The 25,996-nt window shown below is 34.4% G+C and overlaps 1 protein-coding gene and 1 pseudogene across 1 annotated transcript in view; one reads left to right on the top strand and one right to left on the bottom strand.

The window, feature by feature from the left end:
- Positions 1–10,857: 10,857 nt before the first annotated feature.
- On the bottom strand, positions 10,858–11,375 carry LOC101970974 (large ribosomal subunit protein uL11 pseudogene; annotated as a pseudogene).
- A 5,476-nt stretch (positions 11,376–16,851) lies between these two features.
- The window catches only part of Pkia (cAMP-dependent protein kinase inhibitor alpha), a 93,078-nt gene continuing 83,933 nt past the window's right edge, over positions 16,852–25,996 (top strand). Inside the window, exon 1 of the mRNA XM_005338044.4 lies at positions 16,852–17,008. The gene's annotated coding sequence lies outside the window, so the exon portion shown is untranslated. The remainder of the gene's footprint in view (positions 17,009–25,996) is intronic.

The raw sequence follows: 25,996 nt of genomic DNA, 5'->3' as shown, positions 1-25,996 counted from the left end.
GCACTGCAAAAATGACCTATGCACATCTAGGCATGCCCTGAAGGAGAGCCTTCTGTTGTGTAGCCCCAGAGCTGTAATTGCTGAAAAACAAATTTAGAATCCCATCCTGCAGATTAGCAGAATTACAACAAAAGTTGAACTTGCAGCTTTATATAATGTGTACTGTTAAAGTGAAAGCATTGAATTGTAAGTGGTATCTTGTAAATTGGGATGGGAATATGAGAGAAGATCCTGATGGGTCTAAAAATATTGTAAAGTATGATGACTAAAAGAGGATATATTGTATTGTCAAAAAATTCTATAGTTGATATTAAATGACTTCACCACAAAAATGATAACTATGAGAGGCAAAGCATATTTAACCATTTTACAATGTAAGTGTACTTCAAAACATGTTGTATATGATAAATTTACACAACTTATGTTATTTTAAGCAACATAAATACATTTTAAAAACAAAGAAAGAAAGTAAGTTCCTATGTTTCATGTTTCAGAAATTATCCATGAATCCATGGAAACATTTTACACAGTCTCCTTGAAAATAATATATTTGCTTTTCAGCATAATGAGGATGATATTGAACAAAGTACTTCTAACAAGATTAACTCGAAAATAGATCAATCTTCAAATCTAATGTTATTGTTTAGTTAAAATATAATTTCAAAAAACTCATGTATTTAAAATAAAATAAAATACTGCTTACTGACACATTGCTAAAACAAATATTTGCTAATAAAGGGAAAGAACATCAATTTCTAATTCTTGAAGCTATAAAATCACTAATATTATCTAGTTAAATGTCATGGGAATCTAGCCAATATTTAGGACATAGACATTTTAGTAATAAATAATGTTGATGAGTTTTTTAAAAAGTCAATAAGCAATCGTGATCCCAAATTCTGATTTTCTAATATTCCTCTAAGTAGCTCGAGACCATCATGATATTTACAATCAATATTTTTACTTTAATTAAAAGTAACTATCATTAATCAACATATGGAAAGGAGGAAGAAATAAGTAAATAAAGGGAGCCTAATCAAATAAATACAGATAGATTCTTCTTTATATTACAAACATATGTAACTATATATTACATTTATATAATTGCATATATAATAAAAATTATGACTTTGAATAGGACTTTCAAATGTGCACGATTTAGGCAATTAGTAGAGCCACACTACTGCATGAAAACAACCTGTTAGACACTCTGCTCTTTTTTGAGTAAAAGACAGACCAGTTTTGCCAAAGGGAATTTTTTGACTCATTTGATATGTGGTATTCGTTATAGTTGGTTTTATTTAAACACCACAAAAAGAACTTGTTCACAGGCTCTCTTACTTTCTTCTTCCTCTCTAGGTGATTAACTAGGTTCATTTTTAAATGGAAGATATACTCTTGATATTTAAATGTAGGGCATCTATTCTTTTCAAATCTCAGAATGAAAGGTTTCAAGCTTCAGTTTCTCCATGAAAAGCTCTGAAATCTTCCTCTCCTTTGAAAGAAGAATAAATCCTACTTCCCTATTTGCTTTCTTCCTTCCCTTCATTAGCACTGAGCCTCTTTAACCTTTTCAGCCCAGAGTATATTTTGTCTCAGTCTAGGGCATTCAAATTTGTACTTTATGAAGTAAGAAAAAAATAGTCCTTAATAATAAAAATAGAAGAGCTATGTTAGTAGTTCTTAAATCATATAAAATATTGATTCTATACAACGTTAGAAAGACTTCCTAGGATTTAGGGTTTCATGAAAGCCCATAAATAAAAATGTTTGGGTGACAGATTTACTAAAAGTTTTTATTATGATAGTAAATAAAAAGCATATATTGGTGCTAGATAATTAAAATTAAATAACACATATTTTAATTGTTTTATCAATGAGACAATCTTAAAACTTATCTATAAGGTAAAACGCACTTTTATACTCTGTCAGCTTATATACATAGAAAAAGCAATCATAATTCTAACTAATGTTAGTTGACTTATTGTTCTTAATTCAAGTCTATTAACTTTCTCATGCTAGGATGGGAGGGAAAACAAAGATTAAACTAACAATAAAAGCTATAGTTTCGTGTGTATATATGTGGTGTGTATGAGAGAACACAAACATAAGAACACAGTTTGTAGGAAAAGGCAAGAATAAGGGATATATCTTCAAATAGTAAATACATAGAAAGCAAGTTGTCTCTACTACAATTAACTATCAGTTTCCTTTCATTTATAAATGCAGTGGAGTATATTTTGAACTTACTTAATTTAAATTGAGGAAAGTACATCCATCTTAGAAAACTTATATTTGCAAAGTGTGTTCGCTTAAAAAATTTATCAAATGTTGTTAAATGAAAAAAATAAAAATTATCTCAACATCTATAAGTGTTTTTATCTCATCATATACTATACTTGTGTGTGTATGCATATATGTACATAGGCACACATGTATAAATATGTGCATTACATACTTATATACTCTATAGGTATAATGTATATACTTGTATGTTTATATATTCAAATATAAAACATGTATTTGTATATTTTAAAATTCACATTCATTGTGATATTTTTCTATATTTTACTTAATATTAGATGTGATTTATTGGTTTTCACATTAAATACTTTTTAGAGATGGGATTTTTATTAATTCTTGATATGATAGAATCCCTTATGAAGATATATTTCAAGTGTTGATGAAGTAAAGAAGTTAAAGTTTTTCAACAATCCATGGTGTTGATTCCAAGGGAAAGAAAGCAGAGAATTGTTCTTGATTCATAGAAACAAATGCACAAAGATCTCTATCAAGTTGTTGGAGCCATGAATCATGGTTATCTATAGGAATAAATGATGTGAACACAGAATTGCAACACTGAGAGTTTAGTAAATTCTGTTCTTTCTACAAAGATAAGCAAAGTCCTGGAAACTCAAATGTGGAACACAAGGATCTGGATTAACAGTGGGCCAGATTCATCTGAGGGATGTGTAAAACCATTTGTCTTCAGCTATAGAGAATGTGGCAGGATGCTAGGGGTGTAGCTCAGTGGTAAGTACTTGCTAGTGTATACAAGGTCTTGGGTTAGATCCTTAGCTTTGCCTAAATGAAGGCAATAACAGAAAGGGAAAAATCAGAGTCCATTCTCATCACACTTTGTCAAAGATTGGACTATTACAATCTTGAATTGCATAAAGCCCAGAGTTCAGAATCATTCAGGAGAAAGAATTTCCAACAGAGTGGAATGTTGTTATGCAAGTTAATCACAAATAGGACTTTTGACCTCAATTTAATGTAAAAAACAAAAGACATCTGATGATATTTTCCCCTGAGTTTAGTGAACAGTTCAGAAAACTTACTGTATCAGTTCTCTAATTTGCTAATTTTCTCTACCAGTTTGAATGAATTGATAGGAACATGCCCTTCAAAGATTCATCCACCCTGTGACCCCTTCTCCACTTTCTCTCCTTCCTGGCCTCCACAAGTTTAGCAGCACTCCTCTACCATACCCTTTTGTCATGATGTTCTGCCTCAACTTGGTTTCAGAGCACTGGACTCAGCCAACTATGGACTAAATTTCTTAAACCATGAGCCAAAATAATCTTTTTTTTCCTCCAAGTTGTTCTTGTTGGGTATTTGGGTCACAGTGGGGCAAATTGGACTAACTAAAAATTTGGTATAAGGAATGGGGTTGTTGCTATGACTTACCTGACCATGTGGTCCAGAAGCCTTTAGAATTGATTTTGAGAAATGTGGAGATACATGCTGGAAAAGTTTTAAAATGCTTGAGTGGAGTTTAATGGATGCTTCTGGTGGGTACTCAGAAGACCAGAATATAGACAGTAAAGACCCATATTCATGATGATTCAGGGAGAAATTAAATCTCTATTGGGTCATTCATGTTGCATTCTAGCAAGAAACTCATCTCCATTTCTCTCATGTCCTGAAACATTATGTGAGGCTGAATTTAAAGGTGATGGACTAATTAATCTGGTGGAGAAAAGTTCAAGTCAGCATAGCATTCAGTCAGTGACATGGATTTAGCTGGAAGAGTTTAGCCAGGTTTACTGTGAGAATTGGGAGCAGAAAACAGAGTTGAAGGTTTTATAAAATCTTTCAGTATATCTAGAAAAAAAATGTATGTAAATCTAAGGCCAAGAAGTTATGCTGTTGAAGAGATTACAGCCATTAAAAAGATGCTAGGTGCTTTGCACAGAGGTGATAGAAAAGAAGGCTGAGAGCATCTCAAGAATTTGCAAGACCATACCCATTGCAGGCTCAAGGATATAATAGGAAAAAATTCCTTTGAGAAGAAACCTGAGGATACCCTGATTTCACAGGGGTACCTATGAAGTCATTTCACTGTGATGAGCCTAACAGACACTTAGACACCATTGCAATAGAATAAAATAAATATAAGTTCACACCTATCTAATTAAGCATATAATTAAGTAAATTTAGAAATGAGGAGGGAATAGTTCTTCCTTATAATTAAAATATAATTAATAACTGTAAAGGGTATGATGGGAATAAAAAAATTGACCATTTGTGACACATCATCATAGTTCTTAAAGGCAGGAGTTATTAATGAAACTAAAATTAGTGTGGGAAAATGAAACAGGAAGCAGAATACTTACAGTCTCAAATTATGTACCCCCAAAATGCTTATTAAGTACAAATAGAAAAATGTAACTATGCAGCTATCACTCTAACCAAGTTGCCAATGCTAATATCACCCAATAACAAGATACAGGGATTTTTTTGAATTTCCTTAAACAATGCACTGAGAAGGTCATAGCATCACTCATGTATTTTGGTTGAGTAATACATAATCTCAGTCTCACCATGAAAAAATGTCAAACAAGGACATGCTACAAAGGACTCTCTCTCTAAACTCAGATCATAAAAGACTGAGGAACTATCTATCTTACATTGGAGAAGAGATATGAAGATATTAAATAAGTGACCTTGGAGAATAGGACAACTGGCAGTATGTGAACATGGTCTATAAATTAGTTCATAGTATTACACCAATGTAAATATTTTGGTTTCAATGGTTTGCTCTGATTTGTGCAATATTTATATTTGGAGAAGCTATGTAAAGGCTCTATGAGATGCATGCTATCCATGTTTGAAGTTTTTGGTAATTTAAACTTGAAAATAGTTTAGTAAAAACTTTAGTTTGGAAATTTCTGAGACTTTTAACTTTATTATGAAGTAAAGCTCCTTGTTTAGGAATATTACTGATTCAAAAAGGAAGATAAGATTTACAAAAGATCAATCCTAAAATTCCTAAGGTATAGAATGGGAAACAATTAACTTTGTCCACGTGAAGGTGTCACAGAATTGTCATGATAAGTGGGATGCATGAATTACCCAGATATATGAGTTGGAAAATCATGGCATCAGATAATTTACTCATTGCAAAGGCCTTTAGAGTTTACTTTTCTAACTTTATAGATTCATTTTCTATTAAAACTCTCAGATATAGGTAGTTCACAATTTTGAAACACAATCTATTTTATTGTTGAAAAATTATAATTGTTCAAATGTCTAGCCTTTTATCAACTTAAACATGACTTACTGGTCTAAAACATTTGGTTTGGAAAAGCCTAATGCTTTATTATAAGACAATTTCTCAAATATTTTAGAACTCCTTTAGCTATTTTTTCTTATATTTTAGATTCCAGATGTTTTAGAGCATTGATCACTCTCTTTAGCATAACTTATTTGCCATACTGGGTACTTTAAACCTACTTGGGATTGTTTACTAGGATGCTCAGAAAATTCAGACATAAAATTTCTAATCAGCTGGTAAGTCTTCACCTAACATGATCTATGCACAACAATTGATATATAAAAGGAAAATTACAAAGTATTTGATTCTTTAAGAACTAGTGTATACTTATCTGGAATGTACAGGTAATGTGAACTTTTTATCCACACATCCTCATCATTGCCCTCATGTGGTAACGCCTCATGTGGTAATACTTTATACCTTACTATGAACTAAGAAATTAACAACTTGAAAGGATTCTTTTATCCCAATATACATACATAACACAAATTTTCTCTATTCTTTGAATTTTTCTCATTTTTTTTAATCAGTGGTAACATAAACACATTCATCAACTTGTATCATGAACATCAAAGTAGACCACTTTGTTTTACCTTTTGTATACATACCTTTTTGTTATTCACAAAGAAGGAGTGATTGATAAAATACTCATTGGTATCTGGGAGCCAAGTCATGACTGCTTTGTTAGGCATAGTGAAGTTATTTTTTTAAAGAAATTATATATTAAAATCTTAATGAAATTCAGACACTGATGTGTGCACAATACCACAAATGAACTTTCTCACAATTTGTGTACTTCCATATGCAACCCTAGCAAGTGAAGATTAAGTCAGTGGTAGACTTCTTTATTTTTAATATTTATTTTTTAGTTTTAGGTGGGCACAATATCTTCATTCCATTTTTATGTGGTGCTGAGAATCGAACCCCATCCCTCACGCATGCCAGAGGAGTGCACTACCACTTGAGCCACATCCTCAGCCCAGCAGACTTCTTTTTATTTATATTTATAAAATTTCAAATTAATTTTTAAAAAACCAATGTATTCCACTTAGTTAATTTAAAACACTATGAATTTTCATCTTTAAATAAAGTTGAGACCAGGTGTCAGTTGGAATTGTGTATTCTCATATTTTTTTTAAAAATGGTTTTGAGTATCATCTTCTAAGTTCATGAAGTGTGATCCTTAACATAATCTCAGACTTGGAAACTAAAGAATAGTGTTGAACTTGTAATTGAAAATTATTTTTCAATATGGATATTTCTTTATAATGAATTCCCACTGACCATAATATTTGTACTTTTAGTCTTTTTCCCCCCTGCTAAAAATAAGAAAAACTTCATGTTGACAATTCCAGTATCAACCACAAGGGGGCAAAAATGTATCATGCACAATGGAAGGGAAATTAGCAATAGTAAACCAGATCCAATGGAAAATAAAAATGGAAGTGAAATCAGTAATGGCATTAGTCCCGTGTTAGAAAGAACAAAATGCCAATATAGCCCTTCAATGATAAGATGTTTAATTTTTATTTTTATTTCATTTTCAGTGTCAGAGGGGGTAAATCTAAAAGTTGGAGTCAAGTGTAACAATAGAGATGAGTGAAGCCCTTGCCTTGAAATCACGGAAAGTTCTGTTATACTTACTCTACTCTGATACCTTTAAATTTTCAAAATAGATTTTAAATTGTATGTATTTGTGGGGTACAATGTAGTATATCAATATGGCACGACAACATGTAGTAATCTTCAGATCAAGGTAATTAGTATGTCCATCATTAAGGGTAGTTCTATAGAATACATTTCTGAAAAAACTTATTAAAATCAATCAATATGGGGGTTTCTCAAAGACTAGGCATGGAACCACTATATGTCCCAGCTATACCACTCTTCAGTATTTATTCTAAATAATTAAAGTAATCATACTATAGTGATACATGCATACTCAAGTTTATAGCAGCACAAGTCACAATACCCAAACTATGGAATCAGCCTAAGTTTCCATCAATGGATGCATGGATAAAGAAAATGTAGTGTATATATACAATGGAATTGTATTCAGCCATAAAGAAAAATGAAATTATGTCATTTGTGGGAAAATGGATAAAACTTGATACCATTATGTTAAGTAAAATAATTCAAACTCAGAAGGAGAAGGATATGTTTTCTCTCATACGTGGAAGCTAGAGAGGAATAGGAAAAACAAAGTTAGGGGGGAGGAATCTCATAAAATCAAGGGAGAATAGTAGAGAAAAGGGACCAAGTGGTGGGTGGAGGCAGGAGGAGTGCTGGGGGGTGATGTTGACCAAATTATATTGTTATATTGTGAGCATGTACGGATATGTAACAACATACTCACATCATTATGTCCAACTATATTACACCAATGAAAAAATGTGGAAAGAAAAAAGAAAAAAAAAACGCAGACAAAGTCACAATTAACATAGGAAGTTTTAACACAGTTTACTCTATAACTGATATATCAGGCAGTCAAAAGTCAATAAAGTAGAAAATATGTGAACAACTTCATGCGAATCATCAAGTCTAAACAATGCTCCTTACAAGTGCAGAACACATGTTCAAATAATGTGGGATATTTATAAAAATAGATCAATAAAACATGGATGAACTCAGAAATCATTATGTTAATGTGAATTGAGCCAGCCACTGAAAAAGAAATGTAAAATTATCTTACATAGATGTAGAATCTAAAAAAGTTGAAACTCACAGAAACAGAGTAGAATAGTTACAATAGAGGTTTCAGGGGCTGGGCAGGATTTAGAGGAAGTATTGATAAAGTTACAAAATTTCAGTTACTTAGGAGGAATAAGTTCAAGAGATCTATTGTACAACATGGTAACTATAGTTAACAACAATATAGTACATTCTTAAAAATCACTAAGAGTAGACTTTAAGTGTTCTCACCACACACACACACACACACACACACACACACACACACACAAAATAAATACATGAGGAAATGCATGTTAATTAACTCAATTTAGCCATTTCATGTGCATATATATTTCTTTTTACTTTTTAAAATTTTTTTCTGGTACTAGAGATTGAATCCAGGGAATCTCTTTACCACTGAGCTACATCCCCAGGTCTTTTTATTTTTTATTTTGCTTAGGACCTCTCTAAATTGCCCAGACTGGCCTCAAACTTGCAAGCCTCAGCCTCCCCAGTCTCTGGATTACAGGCTTGCACTACCACATCCCACCACAATGTATATATATTTCAACATGTCATTTTTTGCACACTAAATATGTATAAATTTTGTTAATTTAAAAAATAAGTAAATTGTCCAAAAAATCAATCAATAAAATGGTCTCCATGAATATGAACATTAAAAGTGCATTTCTCATCAAAGATGATATCATCAACTTAAAGGCCAAGAAGTCACAGACAGGAATTCAGCTGAAAAAACATGATGGAGCATTTATGTATACTGGAGTGAACTATGGTGTTCTAGTTGTTGGCTTTTTATATACCATTGGTGTTAGGGTTTTCAGACCTTGTATTATAACATGAAGTTAAAATCAAGTGTAAGACAACTGATCACAGTTGAAGTCCTGAGTTCCTAACTTACCCAGATCAGAGTCCATGGTTCATTTTGAAGTCATTCTTCTGTATACACCTTGAACTCTCTAGGCTGCCACCTCTGTTGTACTAGCCATGCAATTGCCAAGCTTGCTGAAATAAAACCCTTTGCTAACTCAGCACCTGTACCAAGCAGCTAAACATAACTAGAGACAACCCAGTAACCTTGCTAATAGTTATTATTTAAATTCTCAAATCATTAACCCTAAGTACATTCCTGGTACTTATTCGAAAACTAACTGCTAATCAATTTTTTTTGCCTTATGTCCTAGGCAATTATGTTCGAACTTCTTTTTTCTCATCGTCCCAAATCTCTCTCTCCAAATTCTCACCTGCTTCTTACTTATTTCACTTGGAATACAGGTAGGATGAGGACAGGATTTCCAAGTGCTTCAAATATTCAGTCCACCAACCTGTCTACCTGATGGCACATTCTCTGCCTTCCCTCTCTTGAAGGAAATATTTACCCTCCGATCAAAGGCCAAATCTTCTACTTTGTACTGGATTCTTCTCCTCTTGCCTGTTCAAGGACTTCTCTTTTAGAGCATCTCCTCTTTTCTGTATCATTATTTGCTTTCTATGAGATATTCATATCAGAATACAAAGATGCTCAACTTTTTTTTCCTTTTCTATTTCTATATTCACTTTTCTATTTCTATATCAGATTTTAATTATTGATCCATGGCTTTACTTCCTTATATAGAAAAACTACTCAAAAATGATGGCTGTCTTTAACATTTTCCCTTCACATCCTCCCATTAACTTTGTTCTGTTCTTTCTACTACACAAAAATTGTTCTTATCAAGCTTATTAGTTATCTCTAGGTTACCAAGTCCTTTATTAAATTATCAGTTCTCTGCTACACTATGGTGTAGGGGCTATAATAGCTCCCTCTTCCTCTAATGTCTTTTCTACTTTCCTTCTGGGACTGTTCTACCTATCCCTGGTCACTTCTTCATACTCTTGCTTGATCCTCCAGATCAAGTGTCCCATGGGTCAGTCCTCCAGCATCATATACTAACTTCCAAAGTGATTTTGTCTGGTCTAAAGATTTTTTTTTCCTTTTTTTTATTGTTGGTCGTTCAAAACATTACATAGTTCTTAATACATCATATTTCACAGTTTGATTCAAGTGGGTTATGAACTCCCAACTTTACCCCGTATACAGATTGCTGTATCACATGAATGCAGAAAAAAAAATTGTGGACCATCATGATATTTAAAATCTTTAGACCATTGATCAGGCAATATGTCAATCAATGGTCTAAAGATTTTAAATATCATGATGGTCCACAATTTTTTTTTCTGCATTCATGACATCTTTCCCCTGGATTTCATACTGGTATATCCCATTGTCTATTTCACATGGCCACCAAGATCTCATCAGGATCACACATTTAGCAAGTTTGAAAACAAATTAATTTCTCAAAACTCACTTCCTATAAGGCACTTAATGGTCTCTCACTTGCCTACCTTTTTAACACCTTATGGTAACAGTTGCCCCTTTGATCATTTCAGTTAGGCAAATATACATTTCCCAATCAGATAAATTACCCCATAGTAGCTGTATTATATAAGTCTGGTCTTTTATCTTAACTCCTTACCAGTAAAAAACAAGGTGGATTTTTAGCAATATCTAAAGAAACAATTTCTGTTTTGTTTTGTTTTTTTTTTTCGGTTGTCCGATGATCCTTTATTAAAATATTCTCCCATGTACTTAACTGTGGAAAAGAAATTCTCTCATGTATTTCTTAACTAGCTAGACACTTCACTGCACCACTATTGATGTCATCTATGATGTCAGGAGGGTGGCGGCCACCAACATTACAACCACAGATTGGGCAGTCCCCAGAATCTCCTTAATGGTTCCAGAAAGTTCTCTAGCTAAGGGTTTGGTGATGCATCTGTCGGTCAATGTTGACAATTTATCAAAAGTGATATTTCCACTGTGTTTAATGTTTTTCTGTTTCCTTCTGTCTCTTGGTGGCTCCTTGAGGGCTTTTATGATCAGGGCAGAGGCAAAAGGAATTGCTTCAATCTGGGCTTGTCTGTTCTGCATAGTTAGTTTCACTGTAATCCTCAGACCCTTCCAATCACCAGTTGCTTTGGCAATGTCATCACCAACCTTTGTGGGAGATAGACGCAGGGGGCCAATATTGGGGGCCAGGGCAGACATGGCACCAAGCTCGCTGCTGGTGCACCTCATGTACATAACTTAGATTTCATTGGGGCTGAACTTGGGCAGTGTGGTGGAGGCGGCTGGTGATGGATTAACACGGATTCAGGACAACTGAAGACAGTTGCACCTTGACCTCTTCCAAGCCCAAAGCTCTGTTTTGTTTATTGTCATTTTCCCTTTCATTGTCCTATTTCTGTCATATACTCTATTCTTCAGAATCAAATACCAGTCTTCATATAAATGATAATTTTACCTTGTATCATTGCTTTCACACTAATATATAAAACTCTTACTCTATCTATATTTACTTGAATATACCTGTTCTGTTAGCCTTGTTATCCTTGAACTACACTGTATACATTTTTACAGGAATCCTCCTCTTATCCTTTCAAATAAATCAAATTTATATAAAACAATTGATTGTCAAGGGCAAAGTGCTCAATTCTTTAGAAGACCAAGCTCCCAGCTTTAGGCAGATCCCTACAGAGTGATGAGAGCAGGAGACCTGGCAGTCAATTCTGTGACAGATGCTGGGGCCAAATCACCCGGACAACTCCTCTCAATAATAAATCTGAGAAGCTAATCTCTGCTAAATTGTTAATGGCCGCTAATGAGATATTCAGCTACCCTTTCAGATAGGATATTTGCATTTAAATGAGCCCCTCTGGAAGGACTCCTATAACACAAAGGCCAATTCTAAATGGTGACCCTGTCCTGTGGCTCTGGTTTCACCTTGTCCCTTGCTGGGACTCCTGGCATCAGTAGGTCATTTGATCTCTAATTTCAGACTACCAGAAAGGAAACACTACAGACCTCAAAGTCAAGATCTAAAGTTTAGTGTCTAAAAAGGACTGTGCAATGAAAAGTCATAAAGTAAAGAATAAAAATACCTCTTTCATAACACCCTACTCTTTGTACTTTAAATTACGTGACATATTGTTGAATGTCAAATTCCAAGAAGACAAATTCAACCTCTTTATGTTTAAATAAAACATTTTCTACTTCTTTTTCCTTTTCTTTACAGTTTCCCTATGCCTCTTACCACACTGTACTATCTGAAGCTGTTAAACATGACCATTTCGTGTCTTTGATTTTTGTCTTTTCCATAACGTCATCAATATACTGATTCCCTTCCGTGACAGGTCTGCGTTCCCATGAGAAACTATCTATGCCTCCAGTGTCTGGTTTCACACAATGGAAACTGTACTAGAGAGGATAAGAAAACATGTTCTGGGGCTGTCCCAAGTCTCAGCACTGCCCACTGCCTCAGATAATAACCAATATCTTTTACTCTTTGAGCAAATCTGTATATTAGCCTTTGTTCTCCTCACTTCAAAATAGAGATTATGTCAGGCTGTGTGTGTAAGAACCCTCACCCAAGTTCAACTGCAAAACTTCTAGCCTTCCAAGTTTCTTATTCTCTTCACTTTCTCATCCTCCCTTCCTTTGACTTTACATGGGCCTTTATTTTCAACACCAGATACCTAGCAATTCTTTCAACTCAGTTAGAAATTGTTTAGACTGAGTAGTTTCATTCTTCAAAATGAAACTATTAGCACTTTAGAGATGGAAACCTGTCCAACTTGCAAGAATAGCATTTGTAGAGTGTGCACTGCCCTTAAAGTTTGCACTAAGCAATTTCACATCATCTCATTTTATCCTCACAGAAATTCTACTTTGGGATTTTATCTTATTGTTTTGTTTTCACATGGACCTTTGTCCATTTGGAAAGCCTATATAACTCCTCTCAATAAATTTAAATGCATAAAATACAGTACATACAATCGCAAAGAAAACTATAATTTTAAAGTTTAATAATCAAAGTGTTTATGAAATAAATTTATGATCTAAAAATGTAAGAGCACTTAAACTCATTAAATAATTACAGCAGTGTTTCTATTAACTGCTATACTTTTTAAAACTATGTGACATTAGGGGAATGGATTAATAATTCTGAATCTGTTAAGCCTATATACCAGAATTAAACAATTATGTGAAAACATAGCAGATGACAGAAATGATGGGGGAAGTCTCTAGAATGATCTCTGTGTTAATGCATTAGAGCTGGATGTGGATATACCAGTATGTATTCATACTTAGTTCACAGACATTTACATAAAAATAGTTAAATATGTCTATAAACATGGGTTAGTAAACACATATATATATATTTTTTCTATTTGTTAAGAAGACCTAAACAAAACAAAACCCAGTAGCAACGAATGTACCTAGAACCCAGATCTTGGTTTGTATTTATTCTCCAGTAAATGGAACCAGGGTTCCTTGGAGAAATGGCTGATTCTAGGAATGGCTAGAAAATATACAAGATTAGCCTGGAATATCTTATACTACCATGGAAATTTCCCACACATAATTAAATCACAAAGAACTGTTAACACACACACAAATCAGAGAGGTAAGTTAAAGAAACACAGATACCAACTGAAAGAGCTCCCAATGGCCCATGCTGGAATAATTTGAAAAACAAAATAAATGATATGGATATTACCTAAAGAGCAAAATACATATCCACAAATCTATATTGACATAAACAGATAATTGAACAAATTAATATTTAGGGGAGAATAGACAAAACTTCTATGCAGAAAAATTCCAAATACTTGATGCACATACTTCATCCTTAAACACAATTCCTCCTCCTTAGGTTTGCCCTTCAAATAGTGTCTTGCTTCCAAGAAATACACTAAAGAAGGGATGGACAATGACTTCACAATGGAGAAACATAGCAAACAGTGGCTGAGCGAGGTCAACAACAACAGACATAAGTCACATTGATTGTAATGATCTCAATATGATGTGATGAAAAGAGTACTCTACCTCTGGAGTCATCCTCTCAATAACCCATAACCAGAGTCTTCTCCAAGAAAAGCATTAAATTACAATAGTGGGACATCATACAAAATACTTGACTACTACTCTGCAAAACTATCAAGATTGGGCTGGGGTTATGGCTCAGAGACAGAGCGCTTTCCTAGCATCTGTGAGGCACTGTGGTGCCTCAGCACCACATAAAAATAAAGATATGTGTCTATCTATAGCTAAAAAAATTTATTTAAAAAAATATCAAGATTGTCAAAAACAAAAGGTCTGAGGAACTATCACAACCAAAAGAACCCTAAGGAGACATGATAAATTAACATAATGTGTTATCCTGAATGGGAGCAAACAACATAATTAGGGACATTAAATAAAAATCAGAGGAACTTGAATATAGACTTTACTTAATGATAATGAATCAACATTAGCTTCTTAATTGTTATAGTTACCATACTAAAGTTGTTAATAGAAGAAATTGGTATATATGAGAACACTCTACTATTTTTCATTTTTTGGTGTAAATTGAAACCATCTAAAATATAGTCTATTAGATAAAAATTTAAAAGGCAATGATGATTACTTTTTCTTCTAACATTAGAGTACTATTATTCTGAAATACTTATGAAAACTGCTACAAGGAATTACCTAAGATTTTTATGGATGACAATGTCACAGGTACTCTTAATATTAATGAGGTATTCTTAATATTAATCTCCTGAGGGAGATTCTCTATTTATTATGTAGGCAAGAGAACTAGAGAGGTCCCAGCTTTCATTAATTCCTTAACATTAATATTGTACCAATAAACAGCAACAAAATCCTGGGGTGACTCCTTTCTGTTTCTGTGAGTGCTTTCTCTAGTTGGTTCTACTTCGCTCCTGAGGGAGATTCCCTACTTATTACTAGGCAAGAGGGCTAGAGAGGTTTTTTGATTACATTTATATTTAAAGAACATGCTAAATACTAAGTTTGTTAGAGATTAGTACAACTAAATATATAATTTTACCATCCTAATTCCACACTCCCAAAGTGTATTCACATACCACTTTGATGCAGACTATGAAGTCCCCGCTGTATGGTAATATTAATGACTTTATTTTTTATTTATTTTTTATTTTTTTAATATTTATTTTTCAGTTTTCGGTGGACACAATATCTTTATTTTATTTTATGTGGTGCTGAGGATTAAACCCAGCGCCCCCCGCATGCCAGGTGAGCGTGTTACCGCTTAAGCCACATCCCCAGCCCATGACTTGATTTTATGAAAATATGTCTCAGAGACATCAACCAAGTAGTACCATTTTTCAAAATTCTTAATTTTGCTAGAATATTTTGACTACAATACCTTCTGATTTTGGAACCCATAAACTGAGGGGTGGAAAAGTTTCACTTAGTTAAAGTGCTTCCCTGACTTTATACAACTACAGTCTTTAGATTGCTGGACAAATACCCAGGGTGCATCTGGCCTGGACCTAGCATTGGGCAATTCCAAGAAAAAGACAAGTTAAATGAGAAAACTCCAACACCCACAGAAACTCAGTGTCAAGGAACCTCCCAACGTGGAAATGACTCAATTAGATAAGAAACCCTGTTCAGTTGCAAGATAGCAAATTCTAGGCCTTTTTTTTTTTCTGTTAACAAACAATCATTAAACTGTTGATATGGTCAGTAATTTGGGAAAGAAAAGACTGAACTTGGAGGAAGAGAGAGAGAGAGAGAGAGAGAGAGAGAGAGAGAGAGAGAGAGAGAGAGAGAGAGAGAGAGAGAAGGGGAGAGGGAGAAGAAGAAGGGTGAGAATAACCTTGATAATAGCCGGTGCCAATTTAAAGAGGAAAGGAGGGGGCCTTATACGCAAACATATTAATTTCATTTCTAAGGTAAATTCTAAGGAATCCTTTAGGAAAAAATGAGTTACAGCCATCTGTTAATGTGGACTCTGCCTCTTGGTATCCAAATGTTACTGCTGTCGCCAGAGCAGTCCATTCAGTTTGGTAATGGCTAGGGGTGCGGTCAGAGGAGGGTGAGAATGAAGGGTATTAGAGAGAACAGCTAGCTATCTGCCCACTCCTGTACCAATAAACCGCAACAAAATCCTGGGGTGACTCCTTTCTGTTTCCGTGGGTGCTTTCTCCAGTCGGTTCCACTTCGCTCCTGAGGGAGATTCCCTATTTATTACGTAGGCAAGAGGGCTAGAGAGGTCCCAGCTCTCATAATTTTGAGTGGTTTAGCTCTGTGTATACATGTGTTTGTGTTGGAGGGCGGTGGAGCGTGCTAAGAGGGGGTTTTGAAAGATCGATTGCTAATTTAAAATATTTTTTGAATATTTGAACATTTATCTCAAAAGACAATCTCAAATTCAGCGAAATGAACAATACTGATAAGGAAGATGAAGAGGGTGGGAAACCCACACGGGCAAATGGAGCTGGCCATGTAACCAGAATGACAGGGGAGCTCTTGGAGGAAGGAGGCTCTGCAGAGAAAGTTTCTCTGGATCTTGTCTTCTGGTTCACAGTCCAGTGCTGTTGCGATTGTGAAAGCATTAATAGAAAATAAAACAGCAACCCGAAAGGGTAGCATGCGTCGGGCATAGCTTCTGGGTGTCTGTCCCCGCAGCTGGATGAGATCCCTCTCCCCCCTCCGCTCGCGAGAAATGTAGTAATCCGGCGGAGGATGACTTCATGCACCCGGAGCTCGGCGGCGGGAGCTGTAGCTGCAGCTGGCAGGTTGGGTAGGGGCGGTCAGGAACTGACCACGCACATTGCCCCGCGCGGCGACTGTGGCCGCGGGCACCCGGCGCCCGGGATACTAGGTGACTCAATCCAGGAAAGGTAAGCAGCCTAGCTATTATTAGCCTTGGCCGCACGGCTCGGTGCTTTCCGCTGGGTTAATAATGGGGTTTGCAGTCCAGGGGAAGAAGGGGGAATAACCCTGATGCATTCTGCAGTCGCTACAGGGGCAACAAACTGGGATTGAAATGTTAATCAGCCAAGTGCTGGAGATTGAAGGACCACTGTTACTGGGCAAACAAAGGCGGCGTTCAGCCACTATACTTTTTGAAAAATGTTCGACCATTTCAATGCCAGATTCGTTTAGACCCTGAAGATGATTTAAAATGTGAAATAATTTGAACTGCTCTTTTTACCTTTCTGCCTTCTATCTTCACTTGATTATTTCTGATCTTGGAGCAGCAGGTTCCTGGCAGCAGCCCTGGGGAAGTAACCAGAAATCTTCCCTCTCTTTCAATGGTGCTGGGTCCTCTCTCCTCCCAGGTATCATACTGGCTCTGTGCTCATCTCAATGTCACAACACCTGTCTCCATACTGAACCTTTAGAAAGATCTCTAGAAGGAGGAAAAACTTCCCTTATCTTCTGGAGTTCAGCTTGGTTTGAGCAGCTTTTGACATCATTCTCCCTTCATTTACCATCTCCTTTGCAATCATTTCATTGATCTTTTTCGTGGATGCCATAGTCGGTTCACAGGACAATTCTTGTCAGCTCATATCCATAGTCTCAGTTCCATGACCAATTTTGTCAAGGACCCAGAAAGGGCATTGCCTCACACGGGGTTTCCTGTTTAGTATTGCCGCTATGTACCCTTACCTATGTCCTTCCCCCAAATAAATGGAATGAAATATTCTGCTTTTAGCCCAGTACCAACATGGTTTCCCAACTCCCTTCCTTGTAGTCACTATGGCTGGCTACCAGAAAGCTTGAGAGGACAAACAAAGTATATTGGAGTGTGGGGGCTGCTTCTTATGCATAGGTAGAAACAAAAATGTAAATGCCAATCTATCCAGTATTTCTTGAACTATTGTTAGTCCAGATGGAGTGTGAACAAATAGCTGTTAGGGGTTTGGACAAGGGTTGCCCAAAAAGCAAGTAGTGTGTTTGCCCTAGGATTCCCAAGAACCTCAAAAGAGTTTTCAGAGAGCCTTTCTTCATTAGGCAGTCAGAAAGCCAGTGGAGCTGCTCAATTTAAGCCTCAGGTTATTTGAACATCCTTAAGTTTTTCTCCTCATTAACAGATTCCTGTCACTTGTTCTAAGATTTCTCTCACAGACTCATTGCTACTGAGCTCAAGTTCTTATTCTTGTTGCCACCTAGGGATGTACATTTGAATAATATGCTGTGAAATGGTTAAGATGGCTGTTATGGGGATTGCAACTATACCACTTCGACAACAGAGAACAATTGGGATAAGCCAGATTGTGGCACGTCTTGTGCCAATATTCTATTTAAAAGGAGACCTGTTATCTTTAAATTTGAAATTAGATTGCGATTCAACAGCAATGTAAATTCATTTTAGTAAATTAAAATGAACCAATGAAAAAGAGAGTTTATGGCAAAATATTGTACCTCTGTTTACCTTCCTTTTTCAATGTAGCTTTTCAGACAGTCATACTGGTTCTGAAAAATCATGTTCATTCTATTATATATTAAAATTGCTTTTCTAATCACAAGTTCTGTTTTTATATAATACCCTTTAGAAAGATTTGAATTTTTTTCTTTGTCTCCATCTTCAGTATGAGGTAAAGGGAGAGGACAGGGTAGGCAAAACCCACCATAAAGTGGCCCACTTCAAGAACTGCCCCCCTGGGATCTTGAAGAACTGCAGGCTATTCTACTGTTATTATTATAATGCTATTGTTATTATTATGTGTTGAGCATGGTTTGAGTTTGCAATATTAAAATTTTGAGATCCTAGAATTTTGACCCAGGCATAACATCAAGAAGAAGAGGTAACAAAGAGCAAAATCAAAAACAAAATCAGCTATTCTGTCACCTTTCCTTCCTAATATGAAAATACTTGACAACATAAATTGTTGTTCTTAAAAATAATTAGTGATAAATATTAATAGGATAATTCTTTTTAATAAATTAGCTAAAAGCATATGAAATATAGATTATAAATTGATCTTAGAAGTAAAATAAATATTCCTTTAGTGTTAAGAGTCATCTTTTTGTTGAAGACCAGTGCATAAAAATATTCTAATGATGTTTTGAAATTGGTAATTTTTATTATTTCTAAAGAAACTACATTATTTGGCAAAACATAGCATCAGGATTAATGGACTGGTGTTGTTTAAGGTGGTGTAATAGCTGCCAGTAATTTTGCAGGTAAGCTTACTCCACTAAGTTATTGATTGGAGTTGAAGAAGCCTTGTTGGAAAGAAAGAAAACAAGTTAGAAAATTTAAATTTTATTTTGGTACAATTAATAAAAATAATTAAATTGGAAGAGTTTCTGAATTTGGACCTTGTTATGTTAAATAATTTTGAGGAATGTTTCTAAATTTAGAATCCTCAGCAGAAATATATGTATGATTTTGTGACTGGAACTGATTTATGAATTCATTTCCTTTTCTTTAAATGGGGAGAGGAAAAATTAATTGGCTAGTGTTTGGAAATGAAGGCAAAATGAAAAATGGAATGATGTGCATGATTAGATACTAAATTAACTGCAGGCACTTTTGTAGTTTTGACAAGATAGAATTGAAGTCAATCTATTGCTTTCTAATCACAGGAAAATATTTAGTCTGGCAGACAATCCATATTATGATCAGCTTAGAGACCACAAATTTAGGGGATAAAGTTGCTGTCTCATAACAAAAGAGCATTTTTCTGGTGCTGCATTACTGCCATTAGCTATAATTGAAATAGACTTAGCTTGAGATTTTGAAAAGTAGAAGTAAAAAAAAAATTAGACATAATAATAAGGCTGAGAAAGAAATGTCATTTCTTTTCAACCAGTGTCTCCCCTGAGAATGTACTATTTTGAAAGTTGCCAATGACCTCTCAATTGACAGATTTCTGTAATATTTCATCCTGTTCAGTTTTATTAACAAGTAGTATGTGTCAAGAAGCTCTATGATACCTCTTCATATAGTTTCTCCTAATCCTGGGAAATCCATGCCCAGCGTAAACCAATTGGTCTTTACTTCCATTGTGTGCTTCATGATGTCATACCTTCCATTGTGTGCCTCAGGATGTCTTCGTTTGTTCCTTGAGCCCATCCCTCTATGTGTTGAAACCCTATTCACATCTGACATTGCCTCCTCCATGAAGTCTTCTCCATACCTTCCTCTTTTCTTTGGTCAGGTGTGCTTTTTTATTTTTTCCCTTTTTCTAAATTCCTATAGTATTTTCTACCTTGGTTTATGCTTTCATGTGAACACTCTGTCTGCTTTTCTGATACAGCCATAGAGAGCAGGCTCAGGGACTGAAAATTTTTTGTTACCTACAACTCATAGTATAGTGCCTAGCTACATTACATAGTAGCTGTTCAGCAATTTGATTTTAGTGAAGAAATGAATTATTCCCCAGAGGCATATATCTACCTACCTACTCTTCTCCCTCAAATCAGTGGGGCACTCAATATTTGTCCATGTATTGATTTACTTTGTTTATTTTAAAATTTATAAAACCCTTATTTAATAGTAAGAGTGAAAGTACAAATAACTATATTCACAAAATTTATTATTTGTATTTAGCTCATTTATATTAAAAGCATGGCAAGGACAAAGAAATAAAAACTTTAAGGAAGATATTGTATCTGCTTACAATATGCTTGCATTTCAAACAGGGAATGGCACCTAACACATATGAGCACTTGTATCATTTCAAAGCATTAGGTAGGGACTTCATCTTTGGCATAGCACTTAATGCTTCCACTACATGCTAATTTTATATTGAAAAAATTGAAGTTCAGAGATGTCATCTAAATGGCATGAATTCTTTCCACATTACCATGTGACTCTTTGAAGTGTAACAGAGTGAAGGAAACCATCTTTAAAACATTAAGGTCAGAGCCATCAGAGTAGTTTCAAATTGTTTGGTGATTAATCTTTCTAGTGTTTTTGTTTTTTGTATACTTTGGGTGTTAACATTCCCTTAGGTAACACAATAAAAGCTATGCATTTTCTCCCAAAACACATACCACTCTCACACACATACACACACCCCATGACTTTGTATACCAGAGAAAATATTTACACATTCAATAGAACTCTCAAGGCTGTTTTCCTTGACCTCTCTGACAACACGTGTTTTATTAGCCCACACATTTCCCATGTTTGGTATGAGGTTCTTCTATTGTCTCCCGGCCTTAGGACCTGAACTGAGAACCCTTCTTTAGCATTGGCACAGACAGCTGAGATGACAGGGAAGCAAGTGCCAGTGAGAACAGTGATTCAGAGAACCTTGATTCATGGAAAAGACATCCTAGAAGGAGCTCTGAATATGACACATTCCAAATGGTTTATTTAGGGGTTTCCAATCAAAACCATTTTCACAAAAAAAGAGACAGTTCTCAGACTTACTGTACTGCCAAATATGTAGCAGAACATTGCCAGCAGCTGACTGGTGTAGTCTACTTTGAAATATATTCATTTCTCTTAAGATGGATTTGTATCTGCCTCAAAGTTACTATTTATTTCTGGTAATTCTGTCTGTAGTAATATATTTGCTTTTGCCAAAGAAAGAATGACAAATTATATTCATCCTAGGTTCTAAAACAGCTGCCATCCTAAAGAGCTACACATCAACTTAGAAACATAGAAATGCATTAAAATTCTTAGCTGACACTTAAGGAGATTCCTACTAGCTATCATGGTTCCTGCTAATATGGATATTTCCAAGGGGTATGATGAGAATGATATTCATCCAGAAGAAAACAAGATGCAGAGATGGAGAAAGAAAACTCAGAGGACAGCCTAAGCTGTTGCTTTCTTTACATTTTCCTCAAATACCTTTCTTTGTAGCTAAAATATGATAATTGTATAAGCTACGAAAATAAGTGAGATTTTATAGAAACTTTATTATATGCCACTAAGAGGTAAATTTGTACTTTATAGAAGATTTTATAATATTTCATTTTTTATTGTAGCAAAATATAAACACTGGGAAAATTTTAAAGTGTGTATATTTTTACATGTAGGTTGTATATTGCATATTTTGTGTATATTAAAACTAATATACACACTTGACTATTTTAAGCATAACCTTCACTAGTATTAAATATTTGCAGAGTTGTGCAATCATCACACTATCTATTTTCAGAATCTTCCCAAACAGTAACTCTGTATCCACTAAACAACAACTCATCTTTCTCTGTGTCCTTCAGTCCCTGGTAACCTCTATTCTACTTTCTGTGCTTATGAATTCACCTATTCTAGGTACCCTATATAAGTGGAATCATACAGTAATTGTCCTTTTGTATCTGGCTTCTTACACTTAGCATAATGTTTTCAAAGTTCATCCACACTGTTGTATGTATCAAAATTTCATTACTTTTTAAGTTTGAATACTATTACACACACACACACACACACACACACACACACACACATGCATGCACGTACACACACATACAGTGTATATATCTCATATACCATAATTTTTTATGGCAAACACTTTCAGTATATTTTCTATTACATTAAAGACATCTAAAGACATCTAGCTGTATCATTACCATATTGTCTTTGATAGATGCCTAGTAATGTGTACTAAAGTATGCTATAATTTACTCAATCAAACCCCATTGATAAACATCTATTAGGTTCAAAATTGTTTTGTGATTTCACTTTATGTGGTAATGGACATAGTGGTATATACATCCTTGTATGTTGATGCTTTTACTTTTAATGGAAGAATACTTGAAATGGTACTGTTGGGGGCTGGGGATTTGGCTCATGCGGTAGCGCGCTCGCCTGGCGTGCGTGCAGCCCGGGTTCGATCCTCAGCACCACATACCAACAAAGATGTTGTGTCCGCCGAGAACTAAAGAATAAATATTGAAGATTCTCTCTCTCTGTCTCTCTCTCTCTCCCCTCTCTCACTCTCTCTTAAAAAAAAAAAAAAGAAATGGTACTGTTGGGTCAAAGATTATGCCCAAACATTTATATATTAATGTGTACATTAACTATAGAATCATAACTTTCTTCTACAGATAATATTTCAGTATATTCTGAAATATTTCAAACTGTCTTCAGAATGAATGCAGGTAATATAAGAGAATCCATTTAAAATGATCTAAGCAAGGAAATAGTCTTATTTTTTTATTTTCTAGTTCATGGAGAAAAAACACTATGCACAAGTATTGAAAGATTTTAAGTCTCTCAATTACACATTTGGTCTTTCTAAATATTGAAAAGTGCATCAGTGATGTCAATCAAGTCTTGTAATGAAAATGTAGAAAAGTAGAAACATCTAAACCTATTTTTCTTTAGTTTTTAAACTCCAGCAATAAGTCATTTTATCTAGCTTACTCTACTATTTTGGTATACCTTCTTTATTGTAATTATTTTCTGTTTTTTTTCTTAGATTTCCTTTAGTGTGTCCTTTGAAAATTTGTCCTGAAATAGAATAACTAAAACTGAACAGATTGTTTTATTGAAGGTAAACTTCAGAGCATTCAGAATATATGAAGGAGAGAATTAGGAAACCTTAACCACTCTGCTCATAAGAAGCCTGTTTTGATAGCATTATGCAGGAGAGGAGAAACAGAAGGCTTGCAGGAGATTGCATCATGTTTTATTTGAATTAGACATTAATATGCTAAAAGAGCAAGGATGAAGCAACATATCTCAAACTACATATTTAAGAAACTACTTTAAACTAAAGGGTTGCCAGAATAGTTATTTAGATGGATAAACACATTCTATACTATAGCTGATTCTAAACATATCACAACAGTATTTTAAGTGTGCTTTTTCTTTGGTTGATTGGGATGGAGAGACTTATTAGTAAACATTTCTTCTGTTATCTTTTTCTTTGAAAAGGAGACTGAAAACAAACAAGCATTCTGATATTTGCCTGAACAAGCAACATGACCACACCTTCTTAAACAATGCACTGCAGTAGCTATGACACGCAAGGCTAAAAATGTCAGATTTTTTTGGCCATTTCAATGATAACCACAACACAACCTGCTGCATTCCTTCTGCTGTATGCTGTAGAATTTGACTGAATAAGTACTGAAAAATCAGTAATATCTTTAATACCATTTCTTATACATTTCTCCATGATCTTTCACATTCAGGTTCTTTGATTATTGAAAATAGTGGAAAACAACTAGGATGTCAATACCTCTATGCATAATAGGACTTGCAGAAATTAGTTTGAATCTGAATTGGTGAGTGCCCAGTGGAATCACTGGGAATAATCTGCCAGACTCATCTAAATCCAAATTCAGATTTAAGGACTAGCAAATTTTAAAGAGTAGCTATGGTTACCTAGCAATATTTTAGAAAAGGAAGATTATATTCATGGATTTCTAATTATAAGGTATGTATGTAATAATGTAGTTTATGGTTCATTCTGGGAAGACTGTATAAGTACTACCCTCAAAAATATATTGTGAGAAATCACTGTCATACACATTGATCTGTCATTCGGTTCTCAAGAAAGGGAAACTTCCTGGAAAATTGCCTTCATTAGTCATATTTGTGCATTCCTACAGTGGATCCAGCTGAAATATACAATGGGGCTGACATTAATTTTTTTTATTACATGCCCATGTTTATTAGAATCACTTGCTGATCAGTACTGAAGGGTTTTATAATGAATATAAAGATATATATATATAATGGGAATCTCCATTTATAACTGTCAGTCAAGAAACAGCTGGTGATCCTATAATATATATATTTATATATTCCTCCATCTTCAGATTAGAGGACAACAGAATTTTAAAGCAAGGTAAGAGACAGTAGCATTTGGTATAATTTATAAATATTAAGATTTCTAATGAGTTTATTAATATCTATACTGTAATAAGCACTCATTAAATGTAAAATGCTATTTTGTAACAGTAAAATATCAAGAGTGTAAAAAATTTCTGCAACTCAAGGGCTAACTATGGTCCTTGTGTTTAGCATAGATATTTACAAAAATACTATTGAACCAAGTGCATGAATACCATTTATGTTTTAAAATCTCTCTCTCGATACAAAAATTGGTATTTTACACAAATTCATCCTGATAGTATTTTGTAGGTGTGGTGAGAGTGAATTATGGATTGGACTATTCTCTTCCCTGTTTCTTTTCAAGTCTATTCTTTATGAGGTTTGATAAGATGAGAATTAGATATGAGACATATTAAAGTTTGACATATGGTTACTAACCTGTTCCAGACAAGGACAGGAAAACAATGTCATTCCCCTTCTTCCTTCAACTACAACAGATTAGGACTCTCAGAAATTTCAAAGCCCAAATTATAATATTTCAATAATAAAGTATTAGTCAAAAGTTCTTTTATCTCTATGTGTTTTTCAATTTCATTTATTATGAGGATCACAATCATACAGAAAGTAAAATATTAAGAGAAAATTTATTCCATCCTCATGCATATTTGGAACTAATGGACCTGTGACTTATTCATGGGGCTTTGTGAAGTCTATTTCACCATAAAAAGTTAAATTTGAATATAAAATTATCTGACACTAAACAATCCATTGAATAAAGGGATGAAAGTTGGCATTTAGTTACGTTAGAAAAATCACTAAACTGTTCAGGCAAAGTATTTGAATATTTTCATTATCCTAATGAACAAAATGAAATAGAGTGGCATTATAATGGTTTGGAAGCAAAGCACTAGAGTTAGTCTCAGAACATCTGATTGTAAAATTAATGTTTTTTTGGATCAAATTGTTAATAATTTTTTCTTGGAATTCTCAGGCAGCTTTTGGTTATTTTCAAGATCAGTCAGAAAGCTCTAAGCATTATCTTCAAATTATGCTGATCCCTAGAATTTCCACTTTCTTTTCTCTGTTTACTTTTTATTTATTCTTCATCTTTGGGGGTTTTGACAACCAATTC

This window comes from Ictidomys tridecemlineatus, chromosome 7 (genome assembly GCF_052094955.1).
Source record: "Ictidomys tridecemlineatus isolate mIctTri1 chromosome 7, mIctTri1.hap1, whole genome shotgun sequence".
Lineage (NCBI taxonomy): Eukaryota > Metazoa > Chordata > Mammalia > Rodentia > Sciuridae > Ictidomys > Ictidomys tridecemlineatus.
This window is presented reverse-complemented; position numbering and strand designations above follow the sequence as displayed.